Raw genomic sequence first — 26,626 nt, forward strand, 5'->3', positions numbered from 1 at the left:
CTTAAAAAGCTAAAAATAGATCTAGCTATAGCACTCCAGGGCACATTCTCAAAGGACTCTAGTCTACTATGCAGACATTTGCTCATCTATGCTCATAGCTGTCTTATTCACAATAGCTCGGGAATAAAAATATCTTCAATGTCCATCAGCTGATAAATGGACAGGGAAAATGTGGTACATATGCACAATGGGATATCACTTAGCTGTAAAGAAACATTAACTTCATAGGTAAGTGGAGTGAGTCATAATTAATCATTCTGAGTGAAGCAACCAAGACCCAGAGAGACAAACACTGTGTGTTCTTTTCCATATGCGATGCTAACTTGGAATCTTTAGAAATGTGTGTTAAAACTGAAGTATACACAAAAGGGAGGAAACTAACAGGGGGCCATGGGAAGATCTCAATGAATGAGGAATAGAATTAAGGTAGTGTGAAGACAGGACAAAACGAGACAGAAACAATCTATATGCTTTTCAGAAACAGAGTCTCATTATGCAGCTTTGACTGTCCTGGGACTCACTATGTAGACCAGGAGACTGTCCTCAAACTCATAGAGATCTGCCTGCCTCTGTGTCCCAAGTACTGGAATAAAGACATGCACTACCATTGGTTAATTAAGACCTGTGTGTCTTAACTAACCAATTCTTCACATAGTGTCTAGTGTAAAATGCACAATCTGTAAAATAATCCATGAACCTTAGGTATGGGAATTGTATTGCAGATGCATCCCTTTGGAACTTGGCTCCACAACTCTTCATTTTGATGGGTTGTGGTTTTCTGTAATAGTCTTCATCTGTTGCAAAGAGGAGTTTCCTCCATGAAGAATGAAGCCTAAACTTACCTGTGGGTATAAGGACAAATATTTAGAATGCAGTTAGGAATGATGCTGGTTTATAAAAGTAGCAGTTGTAGGTTCTCCTCCACAGTCCACAATGACTTCACTGGTCCTGGTAGATAGATTGGTTTCCCGTAACAGACATAATTTTCCCCTTGTTGGTCAGGTCTTAAGTCCAATTAGAAAGCCTTTGGTTACTGCCAAGATATGTGTGCCACTACTGTACCCTCAGGGATATCATGCCATGCTGGTGGGTTGTTGCAGTTCATAGGTGTTATATCTGGGTAGGAGAGTTGGTTGGTTCCCTCCTTTGGAAGTTAACATGCAGCCTTCTGATGCCATGAAAATTAGTCCTCAGGGAGGAGACTTTCAGGTAGGCTCCAGCTCAGTGTCCTCTGGACTCTGTGTCTAAAGTGCAATGGGGATTTATCTTCCACCTCTGAGGAAAATTGAGGACAATAGCAATAACCTGCGATGTTTTGGAGTATATTGAACGACCCTATCCAATAACTCAAAGAAGGGCATCTCATGCCTGGTATTGGGGGGCTTTGCTAGATGGTCTTTGGTTCTTGGAGCCAGAATTGTCAGCCTGTATATGCTTATTTATACACTGATTTACATGTACTACAAGAATTTTTAGGTAGATAGTTTATGGTATGATTCCTTATTGTTCCTAGCAATTAGATAAATTCAAACCATAACAACTTTGAGATTTTTCTTACACCAATTAGAATGGCAAAGATCAACAAAACAACCTGACAACAAATGCTTGAGTGAGTATGAGGGAAAAGGACTTCTTGTTCAATATTTGTGGGACTGCAAGCCAGACAAGCCACTCTGGAAATCAGTGTGGAGAATTCACAGAATATGAAAAACAAATCTACTATACAACCCAGCCATACCACTCCTTGGCAGATACCCAAAGGCCCAACATCCTATTTCTCAAGATATTTGCTCAGCCATGTACATTACTGTTCTATTCATAATAGCTAAAAAAAATGAAAACAACTTAAATAGTCTTCAGCTGACAAATGAATAGTGAAAATGTTCTACATACACACTATAAAATACTATTCAGCTGTAAAGAAAAATAAAACCATGAAAATTTCAGGTGAATGAATAGAATTACAAGAGATCATATTGAGTGAGGTAACTCAGACCTAAAAAGACAAATATGACAAGTTCTCTCATTTGAGAGCTCCAAGTCTTCAAATGTGAATATACAGCCTGGAGTAAGTAAGGAAACCACTAAAGTAAAAAGGACCATGGTGGGGGTAAAGTGATAGAATAATAGGGAGAACAAGGCAGAAGTGACTTGATGTTGAAAATGGGAAAAAAGTGAGATCTCTGAGTAAGTAAACAGGGGGTAAATAAATATAGAAGAAGGAGGGAGGAGGGAAAAATAATAGTAAGGATGTCTAAAAAGCCAACATAAGTTTTATTAATGCATGTATATGATTTCTATATTGTTGATACTGTGCTTTCATTTGTTTATAGAATAAGTCTTAAAGTATCTTTATAAAGTCTGCTTTAAAACACCACTCAGATAGTTGGACATGCAGTTTGTCTTGTTGCTGGTGCCCATGGGTTGCTTTTTATTATTTAGGCTGTGAATTTACTATTTCTTGGTGTCTTAGTGAGGGTTTCTATTGCTGTGAAGAGACACCATGACCACAGCAACTCTTATAAAGGAAAATATTTAATAGGAATGGCTAGCTTACCTTTTCAGAGGTTCAGTCACTGCCATCATGGTGGGAAGCATGGCAGCATGCAGGCAGACATGGTGCTAGAGAAGTAGTTGAGAGTTCTACATCTTGCAGGCAACAGGAAGTCGATTGATACACTGGGCAGTATCCTCAGCATAGGAAATCTCAAAGCCCACCCCCACAGTGACACACTTCCTCCAACAAGGCCATACCCACTCCAACAAAGCCACACCTCCAAATAGTACCACTCCCTGTGATATTATGGGGGCTAATTACATTCAAACTACCAACTTTATATAGCACTTTCATTTATGTTCTTATATCTGGATATAGGTTAAAAGATTCTGATCTTATTTTTGTTTTTTTCTGATCTTATTTTTTATTCTTCTATTTGAGCAACTTATTTAGATTTGTCACATAGTGCCTGGACTATTTTTACAGACTTTGAGTTCAATAAAAATTAGTTTATAGAGATATTCAACTTTATCTACATGATGGTTCCATTTTTATTCCAACTGAGTAGCCACAAGATTGCCAAATTTAACATTATTTCCAGGTATCTCTATAAAGATGATCCTAAAAGTTAACATATGAATCTATGGACTCAATATAAAGCAGACTGTCTTCATCAGTGTGCCTCAGGGTTACTTAATCCATGAAGTCTGGTGGACCAGGGAAGAATTCCTTCCCTTTTTATTTCCATTGGTAGGGAGGAAATATTGCATCCCATTTTCTATTATTCTTGGATAGATGTTTATATCATTAATTCCACTGGTTCTCAGAACTCTGGAATTACACAAAATCATACCATTGGATTTACTGGCTTCACATTTTGCAAAGTACAAGATTGTAGCACATGGTTCTGAAATTACATGCATTGATTTCTTACAATAAGTAATTTAACATGACATACATACATTAATTTTCTTTCTCTAGAGAATCCTTTCTAAACCAAGTCTATGTACTGCTGCTCACCCTTCCTGGCACCACCCCTGGTTCTGGGAATGAGAAAGACTGAGTGTGGGAAAAGTGACAGCATTGTCACCAGGTCCTGTTCTGCTGTGACTCCATCTCAGAGGAGCTCCCACTGGATCTGAGCAGATGCAGGTTGGGTCTATAAGTTCCTACTTGATATGCTTTCTTCTGACAGATAATGGATTAGGGAAAAAACCTGATCTGGATCCAAGGCCACAAACCTGAGCTCTGTTGGGGGTTCTTCACTATGCTGAAAATGCCTACTAAGGATATTTCTTACCCCTTTCCCAACCTCCTTCTCACTTAGAGAAGATGTCTGTCTTCCTTTGTCCCCCAGAAACAATCTTCATCTGACTCTGCAAACTCTCCTAACCACCTTTTTCCTGAATTCACTATACTTAAGAATTGGGTGCACTGGAGAATCATACTAAACACAAAGCATCTATAAACTTCGTGACTCTTGCTGGTCACATAGATGAAACATTGGGCTCAGTTAGCACAGTGCTCACCTCATAAGCATGAGACATAGGTAGGTCCAATTCCCCAAAACTCACATTTTTTAAAATGCAATGTGCAGTGGTGTGCACTTGTAATCCCTGGCATGGGCAGGGGAGTGGGGCAGAGACAGATGGATTCTTGAAGCTCGTTGAACAGCCAGCATAGACTAATCAGTGAATTCCAGGACAGTCAGAGGCTCATTTTCAAAACAAAGGGAGATGGAACCTGAGTAACACTACTTAAAGTTTTCCTCTTGCCTCTGGAAGCATGCACACACATATGACCACACATCTGGGGACACACACACTGGAAATGTTAGAAGTTTGACTTCTTTCTAGAAATGCCCCCAAATCTTCTCTCTACACAGTCTCCCTCTATCCAAATCAGCCTTGTATGAAGAGGTTCTCTGACCTCTTCTCCACTACTTCACAAAAACCCTGACTACAGACAAAGAAAAGGGCAGATCTCACAGGAAGAAGACTTTATTCCAAATCAAAAATTGTCATAGAATGCTTCCAACTCCCTGACTCAATTACTCCTATATAAGACTGCAAAGCAGACATTTGTAACAGCAAGTCACAAATGAGATGAGGAAGTGGACTGATTCCTGTGAGGACAGTAAAGTCAGGGGTTTTTTTTCCTCTTTATGCATAATATTAGTGAAAGAAAGGTAGAATCTGTTTTAAAATCTTGCTTCTAAAATTGTTTACATGAATAATGTATATATTAAACATCTATATGTAGACATTAGTATACTATTCATAGTATACTGTGCTGAACTTTGCTTTTTATTCTACATCATGGATATTACTCCATAATATTGAATATGGCTATATTGTTAACAATATGACATAAAATAGTTCATTTGTAACAGGACTCGGTCTGCCTCTCCCATAAATTCACATTTAAGTGATTTCTTGTATTTTGCCAGCAAATGTTGCCAATGGACCTTTGAGTACTATGTGTGCAAGTGTGTTTAGGATAGCCACTAGCGTTTGAGTCCTCTGCTCCAGGGAATCATTCCTTGTCCCTTATTTGATTGGAAGCGTTCCTAGTACAGAATGTGAAAAAGGTATTTCCAAAAGACCCAACTGCTGGATTCACTGAAGAACCTTCAGCATTTCAGGACATCTGAGCAGCATTAGAAATAAACAAACGTATAATAAATTGGTCTTCTAAACCAGATAAATTTTAAAAAATTCTGTTCTCAATTGTGAGTCATATTCAAAGATGATCATCTCCTCTTTAGCTCATTGTTATGATCGGTTTTCAAACAGACTGCACTGTAGATGTGTTCTTCCTCTTAGCCAACATTTGTCAGTATTCCATCATTCTGACACTTCTGTTAGATTATTCCGCTAGGCTCCAGGAGGACAGCCTCGGCATCTACAAAAGTTACCTCAGGAAGTTGTAAAACCTGATCATGTTTCAATTATGAAGAATTCCAAATTGAAAATTAATCTTCCCCAGACTTTAAGAAGTCCCTCCTATCCCCAAAATAAATTTGAAATCAACCTTTCCTTCGTGCCCACCTGCCATCTTTATAAAAGTCAAAACCATATGTGCTTGGACTTTGAAGTATAATTTTTCCTCTAATGGTATCCTTCACGTAACACTATTATTCTTGGTTCTAAGTTCCCGGCACCCAACTGGAGCAAATTCGAGAGAGAAATGACAAATGCATGTGCAGATGGGTGATGTCGGGGTAACCAATGACCGCAGCCTATGAAGTCACAAACACGAAAAATGTCAGCACCGTCGCCCAGATGAAATGGCACACAAACGGGACCATGTACGATGAAAACTTAGGGCAATTTCTGTTTTGAATTACAAAACCATTTTTCCTTAGAGGAAATGTTTCTTGGAACAGAGGCGCTATTGTTTATATTTCTTAAAAATGCACACCACAGCCTTTTAGTGAGTAATTGTGATTAATGTGTAATAATTCAGTTATTTTGAGCAATAAAATAAGTTTTACTTTTCCTTCTAAAATACAGACTTCACTGGACTAAACACGTACGAATTCTAAATTACCACTCATGAAACCTCACCCACTGATAATCATTTCTAGAGTCTTTGTGGCAAATGATTCTCGTACCATTTTAATTCAGACATATCAAAAGTAAAGAGATTTCCCTTTCTAATATGAGCAAAGGGACGCTTGATAGGTGGAATAGAGTCCCATGGAAAGAAAGTTCATCAAATAAGAAAGAGATCATTTTGAGGGATAAATGATACGGCTCTTGGGTTGTTAAATGTAAAGTCCAGATGGAAAGGAAATCAGAAGACAAGCAGCCCCATTTTTCAGTCACACATCACAAAGGAAAGCATCAATGCTTCAAAGTCTACCAGCCTGCTACCTTGCTCTCTGGACACCAACCATAGTCATCAGAAGGTAAGAGAATCCTAGGGCATTTGTGTAGACTGAAACATTTTCCTCTATGATCATCATTCCTAATGTATCCAGACTGTGTCTATATCCTTAATCATACATTAAATATGCTTATACAAACACCACTAAATAGTCTCTGGTTCTCAAATATTTAGGCCAACAGATTGTATAAGGAATTTCTTTGGGGAAATTTTCTAAAATCTGTGCAATAATCCCTAGATATAAAAAAATAGCAATGGAATGAGTCTAGTTGATAGCATATCAATCACAGTGACAAAGCACATAATGTAATTTAAATGATGGCTCTGCCCAAGGCACTGCAGTGTTACTCTACGTGCCTTAATAAACACTGTGCCAGCAGCTTTCCATCAGGAGCAGGTCCCTCCTGCAAGTCTCCTTGGTGTGCCAATGGAGCAAACTCTAGTGACTCAAAACCCAGGTAGGGCATGGGGATTTACACTTGCTGTTTTATTGAAATGCACACATGCACACCACCATGCTCCCTATCCATGGCATCCACTTCAAAGGGGCAAGATGTGCTTCTGTGGAGTTGCAAGAGGCATACTTTCCATGGCTTCAGCTTCTAGTTCAAACTGCCTAGGTCACAAGAAGCATCTGCAGAGTGCAGTGAAAGATGGCAGAGGGCTGGACCACTGCTGAGAAATTTACGAGCTCTTTCTGTGGTGTCTAAGTCAGATGACTATTTAAAAATGTACAAAAGTGTCTGTAAGTAATCAAGCACCACCAAAAGAGTGGGGTGTATCTCATAGTAGACTGTGTGTCTTTCATGCACAAGGATTTGAGTTTGCTCTTCAGATGATCCCATAGGAGCAAATAAAGTTTATAGGAGCAAATCAAGTTTACAACCCTAAGTATTCAGGGCACTTCATGTTTTCATCCTGCCTTTCCTTAATTCCAGAGTTACAAATGATCTCTGTACTATGTACATTGTTTTGCCTTTTCCTTGTTCATGTTGAGATATTCAATCATCTCTATATACTAAGTGTTTCTATCCATTGACCTACTTACTTACTTGAAGATATTGTAGGTACAAAAGTTTACAACCCTATGTATTCTGGGCACTTCATGTTTTCATCCTGCCTTTCCTTAATTCTAGGGTTACAAATGATCTCTGTACTATGTACATTGTTTTGCCTTTTCCTTGTTCATGTTGAGATATTCAATCATCTCTATATACTAAGTGTTTCTATCCATTGACCTACTTACTTACTTGAAGATATTGTAGGTACATAATCTGTCTGTACATTTGGGTAATTATGAATAATGCTGTTTGATACGGTTTGGAAATGACCCTCAAAGTCTCCTGTGTTAAGTAAAGTCTTTGTCCATAGTTGATGCACACAATGAGGAGGTGATAAAACATTGGGTGGGACCAAGTGAAGGGGAGTTACATTTTTAGGAATAGAAGGTTACAAGAGAAGTTGGTCCTGACTCCCTCCTGCTCTCTATCCATCCTTGCACCTAACTGCCATCTGTCTTTGGTGAGCAGCTTTGTTTCACTGCATGCTCCTTCACAGGCTCCAAAGCAACAGGACCAACAAACTAGACTCAAAAACTCTGAAACTGGGTCAAAATAGAGATTTCTTTCTTTATGGTGATTATCTTGTGTATCTTTTCAGAAGTAGTTGTATAGCTGTAAGGAATATAGTAGGAGTGTTTTCATTTGGGGAACAAAAGCAAAAAAAATAAACAAAACCACATATTATCTTTCCAGCTGGCTATAGCATTTTGTATCCCATCTGCAATGTATGATAGTTCCCTTAGTCCCAAATCCTTGTCAGCATTGGGAGTAGGCACCATTTCCAGCTTCATCCTTCTGATGACTGTGAAGTGGTGAATTCTCATTTTAACTCACAATGTCCTAGTTGCATATGATGCTATGTATATTCCCAAAGTCTTCTCTGTCGTTTGTTTATCTTCCTGTGTTTGGGTTCTTTTGCTGATTTCTGATTCTTCTTTCAACTCACACATCTAACTGTGTCCTGCTTGAATTGTTGACCATTTTGTTGAGTTTGAGGAGTTCTCTATACATTTCAGATCAAAGTCCTTTATCAGATATGCCTTTTACAGAGTAAGAAATTTGAATTTTAATGATCTAGTACAATTTCTACATTTTTTCTTTCACAGGTGGCACTTAAGGCATTATCCCAAAACCACATTAGATCTAATTCAATGATCATTTTCAATTGACTTATATGAAAAGCATAATATCACTGTTTGGTGAATGATTTTGCATGTGGATACCAAAGTGGTGAAATACAAATTATTCAAAGCTGTGCATATTCTCCATTCTAATGCTTTGTTCCTTTGTCAAAGATATTTTCATTGTACATATTACTTTATCTGTCCTGTACCAATATTCTATCAATATCTACTATAATTCAGTCTTAATATTTTAACTTTATAACAATTTTTGAACTTTGGAAGTTTGAGTATTTTTTTCCACAATTTTGTCTTCACTCTTCTGAGGCATCTTCTAATTCTGAGATTGAATTGCATATGTAGATCCTGTAGATTATGTCTCCTATCCATCAACATGGAAAATCTTTGCATTTATTGATTTGTTTCATCAGAGTTTTGTAGTTTTATGTACAGAGAACTTGTTATATTTATACATTTATTTCCACATTGTATTCTGGCAAATATTCTTCTGCATGCATTGTTAGCATCTTTTGCATTTAATCTTTTTACTTTGTTGATCTGAGGCTTACATTAACTGATTTTCAGATCTTGAAAAGCTTTGCATACATGAGGCAAAGGACATGTGGCTACAAATGTATAATTCTTATCCATTAATTAATTAATTTTAGTAATAATTTGTTAAAGGTTTTTACATGCATGCTCATGTCCATAGGTGATACTATCCTAGTGTGTGTGTGTGTGTGTGTGTGTGTGTGTGTGTGTGTGTGTGTGTGTGTGTGTGTGTTTTATCTTCATCTGGTTATGATATCCAGGTGATTCTGGCCTCATAGAATTTATCAGGAAGCAATCCTTTTTATTTCACGTTTTAAAAGTGATTGTTAAAAACTAGATTTCAAGAAAACAAATAAACTTATTTAAAAATGGGGTACAGATCTAAATATAGAATTCTCAAAAGAGAAATCTCCAGTGGCTGAGAAACACCTAAGAAATGTTCAACACCCTTTGTAATCAGGAAAATACAAATCAAAATTATTGAGATTTCATCTTATACCTATCAGAATGGCTCTGATAACTAAGACAAGTGATAGCTCATGCTGGAAGGATGTGGAGCAGGGGGAACACTCACCCATTGCTCCTGAGAGTGCAAACTTGTACAGTCATTGAGGAAATCAGTGTCATGATTTCTCAGGAAGATGGAACTCAATCTACCTCAGAATCCAACTACACCTCTCTGGGCATATACCCAAAGGACACTTCACCCTTTCACAAAGAAACTTCCTCAACCATGTTCATTGTTATTCTATTCATAATAGTCAGAAATTGGAAACAATGTAGATGTCCTTGAACAGTAGAATGGATAAAGAAAATGTAGTAGGTTCCTGAACTGACTGACCCCAGTAATCAGATTGGTGAATACCCTAACTGTCATCACAGAGCCTTTCTCCAATAACTGAAGGGAGCAGATGTAGAGATCCACAGCCAAACACCAGGCCAAGCTCCAGGAGTCCAGTCAAAGAGAGAGAAGAGGGATTTTACAAGCAAGGGACATCAAGATCATGATGATGACCTACAGAGACAACCAAACCAAACTAATGGGAACTCATGAAATTTAGACCAACACCCTGTGGAGCCTCCATGAGACTGTACTAGGCCCTCTGCATGAGCAAGACAGTTGTATAGCTTGATCTGCTTAAGGGGCCCCCTGGCAGTAGGATCAGGGTCCATTCCTGGTGCAGGAGCTGGAATTTTTGGAGACCACTACCTATGTTGGGACACCTCGTAGAGCCTTGATGCAGAGGGAAGGGCTTGTACCTGTCTCTACTGAATATACCAGGCTCTGCTGACTCCTCATGGGAGACCTTACCTTCTTGTAGGAGATGGTTGTGGGGGAAGGTTGGAGAGGTGGGAGGAGGGAAGAGGGGATTCTATGATTGATATGTAAAATGAATAAAATTTTTCTTAATAAAAAAAGAAAAAATGTAGTATATTTACACAATGGAGCATTACTCAGCTGTTTAAAAAAGTAAAGAAAAACAAAAGAAAGAAAGGGAGGAAAGAAGGAAGGAAACAAGGAGGGAAGGGAGGAAAGGAAAGGAATGTAAAGAAAAGGAAAGAAAAGAAAAGAGAAAAAACAATCACGAAATTTGCAGGTAAATAGATGGAACTAGAAAAAAATCACCCTGAATAAGGTAACCGAGACTCAGAAAGACAAATATGGTGTGTATTCACTTATATATCAACATTAGCTTTTAAGTCAATGATAACCACTCTACAAGTCATAAAACCACAGATGTTCGGTGTAGAGTAAGAGACTAGGGGGGACATACAGAGCTCCCTAAGAAAGAGTAATAGATTATATAGTTACAGATGTATGGGGGGCTGAAATGGGAGTATCAAGTGAAGAGGGGTAGAAAAAAGGGGGAAGGGTGGAAATATGGGGAGACATAACTAAAATTAAGGGTCATTTGAGTGGTTGTATGGGAACTTAGTACAATAGAAGCTTCCATACGGATATGAAGGTGATCTAAATGAAATCATTAAGTAATGGTGGAGACAGAGCCCCAACTGGACGCTTCTTATCACCAAATAAAGCTTCCAGTACTGGAATTAGGTTACATCTAATTGAATTGTTGGACAAAGGGATCTCAAGGGAACACCCAAACAGCACAGGCTGTTACCAAGACTAAATATTGCTTTCCATAAATTGAGGACAAGACCCTATCACTGAAGAAAACAGTTATATAACTCATTGAACATGGAAAAATTTAGATGGTGCCTAACCAGAACCTTCAACTCCTACATTCTAGCTCCTTTGTTACAGAAATGAATTCTGCCCACCACCAAAAGGGAAATGTAAACACCAACCCAGCCACAATGCTTTAGATCTACAATGGTTTCCTATCTACAAGATATGCTACTGCAGTGGTAGCACAATGCTTGTGGGAGTGGCCAACCAATACCTGATTTGACTTAGGCCCAAGATGGAACCTATACCTGACACTGCTTTGGTGACCAAGAAGCTGAGACTAGATAGACCAGGGACCTAGGGTAAAACCAAATATTGTTCTGAAAAAAAATACAATAGCAATAAATGATATTCGGCTATACTCATAGATCTGTGCCTTTCTTAGCCATCATCAGAGAAGCCTCCTCCTGAGGCAGATGGAAAGAATGTCTGCAGCTACCCACAGTCAGACATCGTGCAGAAAGTGAGAGATCCTTAGAACACTCAGACATTAAACACTTCAAGCAGTGCTCAGGGAGCCCTGAGGAAGAGGAGGTGGAAAGAGTGTAAGAGCCAGGGTAGATGGACACACACACACACACACACACCAAACAAACAAACAACAACAAAAGGACCTCTACATAAACATGATCAATGCACAATGAACTCAGAGAGACTGGGCAGCATGCACAGAACCTGCAAGAGTCTGCACCAGTTGAGGTCCTAGAGTTGGAAGAAGTGAATATATGCCCCATCCCTAACCTAAAACCATGTCCATTTGATAACCACTTACAAATGAAAATTTAGTTTCTTTCAAGAGAGTCTCACTGGAGAAGCAAACTACTCTTAAGGGTAGGCTGCATGCCCAGCAGTAGATGGCCAACAGAAAACCAACTCAACAACATCATTGGAGGTTCCTTGTCTCACAATGACATGTCAGGGCATTTTAAAAAATCATTTTATTATTTTTTATTTGTATTTTTTCTTCTTTCTTTTATCCTACACATCCTTTTCATATATATTATGGGTTCCAGTTTAGTGTTTTATGGGATTCCTGAGTGTCCAAACAAGTGAGTCTCTGATTCTTGTGCCTTCTCTTGGGCTCCTTCCCCTCCTTTCGCTTGTTCTATTCAAATCTGATGTGTTGTTTTTGTTTTATGTCACATTTTATTTTATGTTATTTTATTATTATCCCATAGAAGTCTGTTTTTTTTCTAATGAGCCACAGAAAGGGGTGTTTATCAGGATGGGAGGGAGGTGGGGAGGAACTGGGAGGAGTAGAGGAAGGGAAAATATAGATATGCTAGGATAAAGAGTAACAACTTGTTTAAAATGTTTTATATTGCTATGGATTTTAGTTATTGTTACAAATTTGAAGTTAATTTTGTTATACTATATATATTTCTACTCTTGTTTAAGATATTATGTTTGTACAGCTCATTTGAAATTCCAATGTATAATTAAGAAATACAGATAAAAAATTAGTCATCTATGATAATCAAACATAATCATGTTAGTTAAGTTTTCTAGATATACACAGATATATTTCAATTAGGTAGGTAATCTTCAAACACTTCAAAGATCTACAGAGTATGGCATTTAAAATGTTTTAAGAAGTTAGATTTTTCTGGACAATGAGACACATCTGTTCCTGGCAGCACCAATTACTTCAAAGAGAAAGATGGGCATCAAAGACACTCCATATGGAGTTTATCTTCTTCTTGGCAAAAATAGCCATTTGGGTAAGAAACTGTTTTTTGCCTTGACTGCTTGACAAAATGTTGCATCGACTGGACATGCAGGACCCATAGGAAAGTGACCACTAAACTTTGCAAGGCAAGATGGTCCTTCAGGTTCCTGATTCACAGAGGAGACTGCCAGACATTCTATAGGAAACAAGAAAAAGCAACTGAGAAACTCTAGGCCTATAGGCTGAAGATGGATGCCCCAAAGTTGCAGAGGAACTCTGGGTGACTATCCAGGCAGACAGCTGTCTCTGTCATTCTAGATTTTTAGAAGTTGCTTACAATGTGCTTCCTGTTTACTTAGGTAATATTGTATCCTTCTGAGGTCTTTGATGTAGTTGAAGACTAGATAGTTATAGTTTTCCTTAGGCATGATAGAAGATAAATTAGATATGAAACTTCAGACTCACAAATATAGGATAGATAGAATATTTTCTTTAATTTTGCCAAATACAAATAGACTAGATATTATAACTGTAATTCTTGCTTGATAACTGTTTTGTTATATGTAATTTTACTATGTTAAAGTTAAAACCTTCCTTTTTGATTAGACAGAAAAGGGGAAGTGCTGTGGGATGTTGTTCTGTATACTGTGAATATGTGTTGTTCTGATTGATTGATTGATTGATTGATTGATTGATTGATAAATGAAATGCTGATTGACCAATAGCCAGGCAGGAAGTATAGGTGGGGCAAGCAGATGAGGAGAATTCTGGAAAGAGGGAGGGCTGAGTCAGGAGTCACCAGCCAGACACAGAGGAAGCAAGATATCAAAGCAGAACTGAGAAAAGGTACCAAGCCATGTGGCTAAACATAGATAAGAATTATGGGTTAATTTAAGTGTAAGGGCTAGTCAGTAATAAGCCTGAGCTAATGGCCAAGCAGTTATAATTAATATAAGGTTCTGAGTGATTATTTTATAAGTGGGCCATAGGACTGTGGGACCTGGTGAGACCAGAGAAACCTTCTGACTACAGGAGAACCACAATCAGGCTATATTATGTGAGGAAAAAAATATATTTTCTGATAAAAGGGGGGAAAGAAAGTGATTGTAAAGAACTAATAAAATGTTTTCCTTAAATATTCAGTGGAATGCACTGGAAGACCTTGGCTGGCCTGGAACATTCTGTATGGGAATGCATTATTCAGGGATTCCAGTTCTTTGATAGCTTTAGTCCTGATTGAATTATCTATTTCTACTTGTTTGGGATTTGTAGATTCTTTCAAGACATTCCTCCATTTGATTTAAACTATCAGTTTTGTGGGCAGAGAATTTTCTAATCCTATTCTTGTACTATATACTCTTAATATCCATGGGACCTGTAGTTACATCAGCTCTTTCATTTCTGATATTACATGCTTTATTTTCAGTCAACCTGTTAAAGACTAAGAAATCTCATTGGTCTTTTGGTAGAAGCAGCATTTGTTGCTCATTCTCCACTGGTTCCCTACCCCAGTTACAGTGTTTATGCTGTTGTTGTTTTTTAACTTTTCATCAACTTCTTTGAATTTAATTTTTTATTTTGTTCACTAATTTCCTAAAATTAGTTTATTGCTACTAGATCTTTCTTCTTTTCACCTCTACTCAATGCTAGAAACTTGTCTCAGTAATGTATTTTTATTTTCTCTTGCATTTTCTTTTTTCCAATTATACTATTTGGAAGTATGTTATTTAATATTCAGGTACTGGACATTTTTCCAACTACCTTTTCATTATTAATTTCTAGCCTAATATGGCTATATTTTGAGACCACATATTATTATCCTTTCTCTTGTTTCAATTATATAAAGATCTGTTTGATGGTTCCAAATGTGGCCTCCCTGGGAAGTGTTCCATGTGAATTTGTTAATTGGCACATCGCCACCATTTGCTACACCTGTTGGTTATACCTGTTGCTGGGTGGTACGTTTGAATTAATCTTGGTTCTTACTTTTTGTCTGTTAGACTTATCCATTCCTAAAGCAGAGATACTGATGTCTACCTCTTAAAAAACAGATTACTCTATATGTCCTCACAGTTCTACCAGTTTTGCTTCATATGTTTTGGTGTGCATTACACTAATAATTGCTATGGTTTTTTTAGACAGTCTGTTCCATTGTTCCTACCTTGATAATTCATTTTATTTTCAAGTCTGCTCTGTCTGATATTAGTATAGCAACTCCAGCTTTTTTTTGACTAATGTTTGTGATATTCCTTTATGGTTCTTTATATGCAATGTAGGTTCCTTACATGCAATATACATTTGCATTGTGTTTTCTAATCCTTCCTGTCTTTTAACATTCAGATAATTGGCTATTGAATGATTATTGAACTATTTGTATTAATATGTATTGTGTTCATTGTTGTTTCTCATTAATGGACTTCTCCTTGTTCACACTTTATTTTACAACACTATTCTTGTTTTTGTGATTTTGACTAAGCAATTTTTAAGATTCAATTTTCTTTCCCTTCTTTTCTTTTTCTTTCTATCTTTCTTTCTTTCTTTCTTTCTTTCTTTTTTTTTGCTAGTACACCAGTTATGGTCTTTAACTCTTTTACAGTGCTTAGCCTAGCATCTTTTGTATACATTGACAGCTAATCCAAATGTAATTATAAATTTATCATACCATTTAATGAGCATTGCAAATGCTTTATAACCAAATACTTTTTATTCTTTTCCTCTCATTCTTTTAGGCATTGATGTCATCATTTACCTTAAGCATGAATGAATATAAACATACTTAATCAAGTTCATTCATGTTATCATTTTGATTAAATTTGGCCTTTTACTTTATCTTTGAACCTATTAGCTGAATTAAGAACAAGAAAACTTTATTTTGCCGGGAGCCGCACTCACCACGACGAAGATTGCCAGGGCTGGCCGATTCCCTGCGTTTCCCACCACTTACAGTCCAGGCACTGGGGGAACAGCTGCACAGCGCTCACCCGTCCAAGCTAGACCCCTCTCGGTCCGCCAGCCACACCGAGGACTGCCAGCAGGACTAGAAGTCAGAGGAGAAAACTTTTCGCCCACCAGCCGTGACCCCGCCCACAGCTTGGTTCCGATTGGCGTTCTCAACAGCCTCGCCACGCCCACCGAGGGCTCCTGACGTGCTTCCGCCATCTCTGAGACCAGTCTCGCATAGTCCCGGGAAAGGGTTCGGTGCCGCAATTTCCGTTTCCAAGCTGGTGGCCTTCAGGTCTTAGAAGGGTTTCCTCCGACTCTGGATGTCTTTTTTTAAAACCTGGGTGTGACGGTTTGTATTGAAGAAGCCGACGGAAATAGAATCGAAAGCGTTCTAAGATGGCAAACCGTACGGTCAAGGATGCCCACAGCATCCATGGCACCAACCCTCAGTATCTGGTGGAGGAGATCATTCGGACGCGGATCTATGAATCAAAGTACTGGAAAGAAGAGTGCTTTGGACTTACGGCTGAACTTGTAGTCGACAAAGCCCTGGAGTTAAGGTTTGTGGGTGGTGTCTACGGTGGAAACATAAAGCCAACTCCTTTTCTGTGTTTAACCTTGAAGATGCTTCAGATTCAACCTGAGAAGGATATCATTGTTGAGTTCATAAAAAATGAAGATTTCAAGTATGTCCGGATGTTGGGGGCACTTTACATGAGGCTGACAGGAACTGCAATGGATTGCTACAAGTACTTGGAGCCTTTGTACAATGACTATCGAAAAATCAAGAGCCAGAACCGGAATGGGGAGTTTGAACTGATGCGCGTAGATGAGTTCATTGATGAACTTCTGCACAGTGAAAGAGTCTGTGATATCATTTTACCCCGGCTACAGAAACGCTATGTGCTGGAGGAAGCTGAACAACTGGAGCCCCGAGTTAGTGCTCTAGAAGAGGACATGGATGATGTGGAATCCAGTGAAGAGGAGGAAGAAGAAGATGAGAAGCTGGAAAGAGTACCATCACCTGACCATCGATGAAGAAGCTACCGAGACCTGGACAAGCCACGACGTTCTCCTGCACTGCGCTCGCTACAGGAGGAGTCAGAGTCGGAGTCGGTCTCCCAGGAGGCGAAGTAGATCCCCCAAAAGAAGAAGCCCTTCTCCACGCAGAGAAAGGCATAGGAGCAAGAGTCCACGACGCCATCGAAGCAGGTCCCGAGACAGACGACACAGATTCTGCTCTAAATCCCCAGGTCACCACCGTAGTCACAGACATAGGAGTTACTTCAAGTCTCCTGAAAGGTCTAAGAAAAGCCACAAGAAGAGCCGGAGAGGAAATAAGTAATGGACTCATTTTGACTTTTGTCCAGATGGCCTCCTGTGGATATGAGAATATGTTTAGTGAAAGGATCAAGATCTCCTCTTCGGGCAGCTATGCGTATTTTGGGTTTTTAAAAAATCAAGTCGTTTGGTTGGTTTTTGTTTTGTTTTTATTTTAATATTGCAGAGATGGTGCTAAAAAAAAAGAAAACTTTATTTTTATTTACTGAAATATTCCTTTCTTGATGTATTTCCTTTTTTTTTTTGCTTTAAGTTGCTACCCTATACAAATTTCCTTCCCTTTAATGAAATTTTTCAATATTTATTGCAAAGCAGTTTCTGGCCATGTATTTCCTCAATTTTTGTTTGTCTAAAATGATTGTGTTTCTCCTCCATGTTTTAAGAAGTTCACAGGAATCAGAATTCTGAGTCATTGGGCTTATGGTTTAACACTACACATATCACTCCACCTTTTTCTTGCTATAATGAAGAGAAAATAATCTTTACTTTTACTTTTCTGTGGAAGTGTTTGTCATCTTCTTTGGGGATTTTCTCTTTATCTTTGATTTCCTCCAGTTTAAATACTATGAACCTAAGCATAGGGCCTTAGGAGTTGGAGGGCTTTTCAGACATTTATCCTGCCCAGGCTCTTAGCTCTGTAGTTTAAAGCTTAGCATTCATTTGGAGAATTTTTCCGGTTACTTGTTTCAAATATTATCCCCTGTTCCTTTCTCCTTTCTGATCTTCTCACCCTACCCGTGCAACTGTTCCATAGTTATTTCAGCCTATGCTTAATTTTACTCCAGTTTTTTCTATTCTTTGTTTTTCCACTTTGGAAGTTTCTGTTGATCCATCTCCAAATTCAAAGAATCAGTCCTCAGCCATACTCAGTCTAAGGATCCTATCAAAAGTGTTCTTACATGGTGTTGTGATGTCTAACACATTTTGTTGTTATTTGTTTCCTGTTCCTTTGTAGTATTTTCTTCTTTATGATTACATTACAACTTGTTATTGTATCTTGTTTGCCATAATAATTAGAGGGCTAGTGCTGTGGGATGGTCTGTATGTCAAATGTGTTGCTGATTGGTCAATAAATAAAACACTGATTGGCCAGTAGCCAGGCAGGAAGTATAGGCAGGACTAACAGAGAGGAGAATGCTGGGAAGTGGAAGGCTGAGCGAAGACACTGTCAACTGCCGCCATGACAAGCAGCATGTGAAGATGCCAGTAAGCCATGAGCCATGTAGCAAGGTATAGATTTATAGAAATGGGTTAATTTAAGATATAAGAACAGTTAGCAAGAAGCCTGCCATGGCCATACAGTTTGTAAGCAATATAAGTCTCTGTGTTTACTTGGTTGGGTCTGAGCGGCTGTGGGACTGGCAGGTGACAGAGATTTATCCTGACTGTGGGCCAGGCAGGAAAACTCTAGCTACAGGGCTAGGCTTGGGACCCACATCACAACAATCACACTTGAAATGACTTAACCATTTCAACATCCTTCCTCTATGACTCTGGTCCTGTTGCTTTCACAGCTTCCCCTACACTATGGTTTTTGAGGATTTTCATGTTTTATAAATTTTCCTTAATAGTTTTACATGATACACTGTGTAAGAGGATCTTTAAAAACAGTCTTTTATTGAAACATATGCAAATGGGAAACATTCTACCATCCTACAGCTAGGCCAGTCTTGGTGAGTTTGTGCTTTGACTCTGAACTTCACTGGTCCATTACAAAGTCTTCATCTCAGTGCTCAAGGCTGTAGAGTCTGGCATTTCTCTTCCCTTAGCAGAACTTGTCTCTGAGGAATAATAAACCATTTCTTTTGAGCACAAACCTTGTGAGTGACAATTTTCAATATTCTGGTCTACTTCACAGTGTCAAGTTTCTCCCCCGCCCCTCCCAAAGTCAACAGCTCTGCTCCACCAGTTCTCAGACTTGGCTTCCAACACACTATAGTCAAAGGGTCGGGAAACATTGTTGCCTTATCTCACCCACAGAGAATCCTCCTTGATAGGGCTGTATCGCCAGCTTGAAAATAGGGGTTTCCAAGCTCCCCAACATGGGACACCACTTGTAGCTTAAGTTTTCCTGTGCCCCAGCCTGCTGGTAGTCAGGAGAAATCTCTCTCACCTGCCAGTCCCACAGCTGCTTGGACCCAAGTAAACACACAGAGGCTTATATTATTTATAACCTGTATGGCCATTAGCTCAAGCTTTTTACTGACTAGCTATTACACTTTAACTAACCCATAATTCTTATTTATGTTTAGCCACGTGGCTTGGTACCTTTTCTCAGCTCTGCCTTGCCATCTTGCCTCCTCTGTGCCTCTGGCTGGTGACTCCTGACTCAGCCTTCCTCTTATCAGGATTCTCCTCTCTGCTTGTCCTGCCTATACTTCATGCCTGGCTACTGGCCAATCAGCATTTTATTTATCAACTAAATCAGAGCAACACATTCACAGCATACAGAGTGATATCCACAGCACCCTGTTTCCTGATCTCACCCACAGAGAATCCTCCTTTGTAGGGCTGTATCACCAGCTTGAAAACAGGGTTTTCCAAGCTCTAGATGATTTCACAAAATGCACATCTATCCCTTTATTCAACTGTAGTTCCACAAAATTCCCAGCTAGTTTAGATCAATAAAAGATTCCCTCACTTCCCTTCTTCCTTTATAAATTATAAATTTTCTTTGAATTTTGGCTTAAATTCCACCCAGCACTTATTTGGCATTACACTTAGCATTCAGTATTGAAGTCATCTTATCCAAATGAGTAAATATGTTTTATCCTCCCAGACAGATTGTGTATTCTTTTTCTGTTTGGGGGCCTTTTATAAGCCTACAACCACCACTTCAGTACATCAGTATAGTCTCTAACTACATTCTAAATATTTGTCCTTATATCCACAGATAGGCATAGTCCTCACTGATCATCAAGGAACCTTCTATTTGGAACAAAGGGAGACCATTACAGAAAACTACAACCAATCAAAATGCAGAGATGTGGAGCCCATTCCCAAAGGATACATCTACAAGACAACTCCTGCACCTAAGGCTCAGGGATCATTTCAGAAGAGGATGCAGAAGACTTGTAAGAGCCTTCAGAGCACAGAGATCAACATGAGACTGTGTCTCCTAGGAATGGGAGAAGCTGTTGTAATGTCTCCAGCTGCCTAAACATGAGCTGAACAAGGACAACAACAGGTATGCTAAAGTGGACAGGGGAAATCCCAAAAGATCTGACCCCTACACAAAGATCACAGGTAACTAAGGAATGCTCAGAAGAGGAGAAATAGTCTTCCCTGCAGAGGAGTTCAACAATTAGTTATCCAGTACACAATGGTCAGCCCTGAAAACATACAAAAAAGTATCATTAGACAAACTGAACAGGCTGTATTTATGCTTTAGGAATATGTGTGTTACACATTATATAATATACATTGTGTGTATGTGCATATGCATATATATATTTAACAATAATTCATGAAAAAGAGGCCATGAATTTGAAAGAGAGCAAGGAGGGATATATGGGAGGGTTTAGAGGGAGGAAAGGGAAGGGGAAATATTGTTATTATATTACATTCTCAAAAAACAAGAGAAATCATTTAAAATTTATTTTCATTTTTAGTGGAGAAATAGTTATATTTATTGGATAAAATGTAACATTGTGATATATGCACACTCTGTTCAATGATTAAATAAGGCATATTTACATATTCATGGCCTCTCATAATTTACTCTTATTTACAGTGAGAGTGCTTAAAATCAGCACTGTCATCAGATTCTTCAATTCTGATAGGACAAGGAGTGAAATGAGAGCCTGTCACACTCTTCCAATTCCCAATATGATAATAATGCGTCTAATAATTTAAATAAACATATGAGAAAAGAATACACATAATTTGAAGGCCATGAATTTGAAAAAGCAAGGAAGGGTATATGAGAGTGTTTGGAGGAAGTCAAAGAAAGGGGATTATGTATATCACAACAACAAAACTGCATAGTGTCTTTCAGGACTATGATGCTATTTTAGTCATTGTTCTGTTGCTGTGAAGAGACATCATAACCAAGGCAACTCATAAAATAAAGCACTTACTTGGAGGCTTGCTTTCAGTTTTAGGTTAGTCCATGACCATCATGAAAAGAAGCAGATTGGAATGTTGATGGATCGATAGCTGAGAGGAATGTCCTCATATACAGGCAGCAGGAAGAGAGGGAGGGAGAGGGGAAAGTATAGGGAGAGACATACAGACAGATAGAAAGAGAGAGAGGGGGAGAGAGGGGGAGAGGAAGGTTGGGACTGAACAAAATTTTTGAAACCTCAAAGCCCAACAACAGTGACACGTTTCCTACAAGGCTGTATCTACTACAACTAGACCACATCTCATAATCCCTCTAATCCTTTCAAATGGTGCTGTTCTCTGGTGACCATTAAAATATATGAGCTTATGGGGGCCATTCTCATTCAAACTAGCACAGATGCTATTTCTAAACATTTCCTATTGCGTAAAAATAAAAATATGTGTCATTTTAGGAAGAATCATTTCTAAATTATATATGCTTTGCAGAAAATGCTGACTAGCAGTAAATCATTATATGACTACTAACATCTAATTAATACTTTGACTACCTTAAGTATATTTATTAGAAATATTTCAACTGCTAATTATATTTGTTTCATTTTGCTTGTTTTGTTTTGAAGTAGGATCTGACTGAGTAGTAAAGGATAAAACCTTTAGTTGCTTATTTTTAACAGTCATTACTTTTGGAGCAGTTTTGATTTCATATTAAAACTGCCTTATACAGATATAAATAGTTCATGCTTTAACTAAAGAACAGTCCTGAATTAAATAGTAACGTGGCATATGTCAGAGGAAATAAAAGGGATCCTGTTCCGATCTAAAAGCTAAAGATTCTGGAGCTGCTAAAGAGAAGAGAAACACGTGTGCAAACAAATGATGAAATGGAAAAGGGAGAGCTGTATCTCATAAAGATTTAAATGACTACTGGGATTAACCCAATAATCTATAAATATTCAGATTATATATTCGTATACATACATATTTACGTCTGCAGCTCATTCATTTCCAGCTGAGTCTGTGGTTTTATGCATCTCCTGCAAAAATAAAAACTGAAGTCTTGATACACTTTTTTCAAAAAATATAAAACATACGAAAGTCAATAGTTTTAAAAAGAGAATATATCAAATTTACCTAATCTATCCATATGAGCCTCATTGGGTGGCTGCCATGGGGTCTAGCTAAGCTACACGCAAGGCAAATCTCACCAGTCTTTAACATTTGGTACACTTTTAGTTCCTCTCCTAAAGATGTACTCTGTTAAGTGCTTAAAAACAATAAAATGGCAATGGTACTCACACTTAGCCACTTAACATCCAGAATTTTAAAGGCAATGTTTCTACTGCCACTGTTTGAAGGTGAAAAAATATTGAAAACTGCCTATTTTACCCAAGATGCGATCTCTTCCAGGATTTTTTTTTTTTTCTTTTTTAAACAAGAGTATGTTTTTCCAGTCAGTTTGAAGTTCTGTTTAAAACTTAAAAATTTAACATACAAATGTCAATTAATAATTTTTAAAACTGAATATCATTACTATCCGTTGATATTTTGGAATTTGAAAGTATTTCCTTAGACACACATTGTCTCTGTGTATTCAATGGCAGGACAGCTTTTAGAGCATGTGTGCTCTAATCCAATCAGCTGTGGCCCTTGTAAATGGTGGGGAGATCAAAGCGACTCATATGTCTCTGTCCTTGTGGAGGAGCATAATAAGCACAGCTGATCTGTTGGATCAAAAGAATACCTCACTTTTGCATTTCCTCTTATAGAAATAGGCTTGGTTATGACTAGAGGCTTAGTATCATGTTCGTTATTAGCCTGGAGTTTTAAAACTTCATGTGAAGATACAAAAGCACAGTGTCCTGAAAATACTTAAATAACTTTACAACAATAAGCCAGGGCATTCCCACGGTATTGTTTGTTTGCATTCATGCATTGATGCTTACCTTGGAAATTTATATTCCACTTATTCCCATTCATTGAGTGATATTTCTAACGTTCTCAGAATCACAGACACACACACACACACACACACACACACACACACACACACACACACTCACACACACAAATAAAAAACATGGGGGGTATATGAAATGTTTCTTATCATTTGAACTATACTGAAAAATATTAGTTTATCCTAATGATCCTCTTTAGGTAATCACCATTCACAGGACATGTTGGTAGATCACAGTTGCACTAAACAATATTAGACACAATAGGATAAAATGTAGATTCTTTCCAGCCAGCCAAATTCTCAGCCACAGCAGTCATGGCATCAGCTACTAATAAACTTCCAGTTTATTAACTGCTTGAGCTTCATAGGGATCTTAATTACTCAACACTCTCATTCACTCTAGCTCAGTATCATCTGAAAATTTACATTCTGAACCACAAGTATGATATTACAAGTTAGAGATCTAAACTTGACCTTTGTAGCTTGGTAATTCAATTTAACAGGAATCCCTTTCAAGCTCTACTATTCACAGGCAATACTGAGTTATATTTTTAAATGGCTGCATTTAGGTGCAAGTGACCATATTTAAGATATATAATTTAGATAGTTAAAATGTATCACAAAATCTTTTCTACATTCAGAGGGATGAATATGTCCATTGCCCTCAAAAGTAGCCTCAGGTTCCCTGTAATCCTTCCATATCCCCCTGCCTCTTTTTAAGGCAACCATTGATCTATTGTCTGCCAGTGCTACACTGAATCATTTCTTAAAATTGTATGACGACCGATAAGTCCACCCTAATCCATTGAATAGTTCTAAACTTATGGCCACACAGATGATAAACTTAGTGGATAAGAGATCAAAAACCCATCGACGTGAAATTGGGAAAGGGACCTGTAGGAAAGAGAGGAGTTGAAAGTCTTAGGGGAGATGAGAGATACTGGGTCATGAGAGTAATCAAAATGCGTTGTTGTATGCGTGTATAAAATAGTCAAAAAACAAAGTCAATTAAAAAAAAAACATTTTGAAAAATGGACCCTTAAAAATTTCTATGACAAATTATTTGAGAGTCAATAAAAGTCCAAGATATGCTGTATTGTTATAGATTGGGTTTTTACAAACATGAACTCTTAAAAAGACAGCCAAATAAATACAAAATGCCCAAAATAAAATCTGACAAAGGAGTTTTTCCTCTGAAAAACAGCTGTTTTTTTCTCTTACAGTACTACCTTATGGTAGACAGAAAATTCAAGCCAGAGCAGGAATGGACTACAGAAGCTTCCAGCCATTTCTGACCTTTTACTAATTCTAACTCTCAGAATTGATGACAATCAACATTACTTTAAAACTTTCAGGACAAAAGAAGATTATTTTTTCCAAGCTGGCTACCTAATAACTAATGATATGGTTTTATATGCAATGCAAAATTCCCACCAGTTTCCTCTTCTCTCAAGAATTTTTGTCTCCTAGATTATTTCATAGCATTTTCCTTTATAAAAACCATATATATATATATATATATATATATATATATATATATATATATATGACAATGTCAAAACAGAGAGTTCTAAAATGAGAAGGAAACTCATCATGTCTTTTGACCTAGAAATGTCATTCTCAGTATCTGAAAGGATTGGCTTTAGAATTTCTCTAGAGAAAGAATATGCTCACTCACAGTTTTTTCTTTTGGATGCTGGCATGAATTCTATACTGCATGGCTTTTCTTTTGAAGAAAAGAAAATTAAATATATTGATCTATTCTTTACTAATTAAGTCTATTAAAGTAGGATTTCAGTTTTCTAAGGACACTAAGAAATTTTTTATTTATGAGTATCTTTTTTCTAAATAGCTTATTTAACTTTATTTTATGTACATTGGTATAAAGGTATCAGACCCCCTGGAATGGGAGTTATAGACAGTGTGAGCTGCCATGTGGGTGCTGGGAATTTAACCTAGGTCCTCTCGAAGAACAGCCAGTGCTCTTAACCACTGAGCCATCTCTCCAGGCCCCATGAGTCTACTTCAGAAATGTGATCAAAAGAGGTCCATGCCTTTGTGAAGACAATCATCTTCCGAAGAATCCCACTTGAATATTATATAATGTCAAACTGGATGTCTTTAATTAGTTAGCTTTATTCTTTGACAATTTCTTATGTTCCTACAATTCATTCCAGTTACCCATACACATTTATCTCCTTCTCACCATCATCCACATCCCAGTTCCTTGTGACAGTCTCTTTTCCACATTCACGTCTTTCTATTTTGTTTTGTGAACCTCTCAGTTTGCCCAGAGCCATCTCTATGATCAACAATGTGGAACTATCCACTGGAGTGAGCATAGTCAGGAGTACCTCAGGAAGGGATAGAGCTCCATGAAACCCTCCTCATACATGACTAACAGCTGGTATACCTGTTCTTATACAGGTCAAGTTCAGGAAACTACATTGCTGTGAATTCATTATTTCGATGACTGTGTCATGGTCAGAGATAGCATTTACAGCCCTTCTTCCTTCTTTCTATCATCTACATCGTACATCCTTTCCATCCCCTTTTCTGCAGTGTCCCCCGAGCCTTGAAAGGGTTGCTATGAATGTCCCAGTTAGGACTGATCACTCAGTGAAACAAGCATTTTAGATACAGAGTTAAATTGCTTTGTCATATTCTGAGAAAAGAGAACCTAAATTGGAGGTCTCTATCACATCCCTCCTCTCAGAGCTCAGGAATCCTGTGGCAGAGCAGGTGGAAAGATTGTAAGAGCTGGAGGTGATGGAGGACACCAGGAGCACAAGGCCTCTGAATCAGCTAAGCATGGTGCATATGAGCTCACAGATACTGAAGTAGCAAGCACAGGGCTTGCATAGGTCTGCACCAGGTCTTCTGCTTATATATTATAGCTATTGGCTTAGTATTTTTATGGGACTCCTGATTATGAGAACAAGTGGGTCTCTGACTTGTTTGCCTGTTCTTTGGACTCTTTTCCTCCTGTTAGGCTGCTGTGTCCAACTTTGATATGATAGTTTTTGCTTCATCTTGTTGTATTTTATTTTGTCACATTCGATTGTTATCTCTTAGAAGCCTTTCTTTTCTAATGAGAGGCAGAAAGGGTGTAGGTCTGGAGGGGAGGGGAGGAGGAGTGGGGAAGAACTGGGAGGAGTAGAGGGGGAAAAACTATAATCAGGATATGTTGTATGATCAAAGAATCTATTTTCAATCTCAAAAATTGCTTTGTCATGCAAAGTCAGTCAACAACCTTGACTGTTCCTACATAAGCACATTGGCATCAGCTTCTGTGTGTCCTCTACAGACACATTGTACTGGTGTTTTTCAGAGACCTT

At 38.1% G+C, this 26,626-nt stretch overlaps 1 pseudogene; it reads left to right on the top strand.

Moving 5' to 3' along the window:
• Nucleotides 1-16,324: 16,324 nt before the first annotated feature.
• On the top strand, nucleotides 16,325-17,287 carry LOC128105801 (pre-mRNA-splicing factor 38A-like; annotated as a pseudogene).
• Nucleotides 17,288-26,626: the final 9,339 nt, after the last annotated feature.

This window comes from Peromyscus californicus, unplaced genomic scaffold (genome assembly GCF_007827085.1).
Source record: "Peromyscus californicus insignis strain IS unplaced genomic scaffold, ASM782708v3 Scaffold_9__1_contigs__length_137607984, whole genome shotgun sequence".
Lineage (NCBI taxonomy): Eukaryota > Metazoa > Chordata > Mammalia > Rodentia > Cricetidae > Peromyscus > Peromyscus californicus.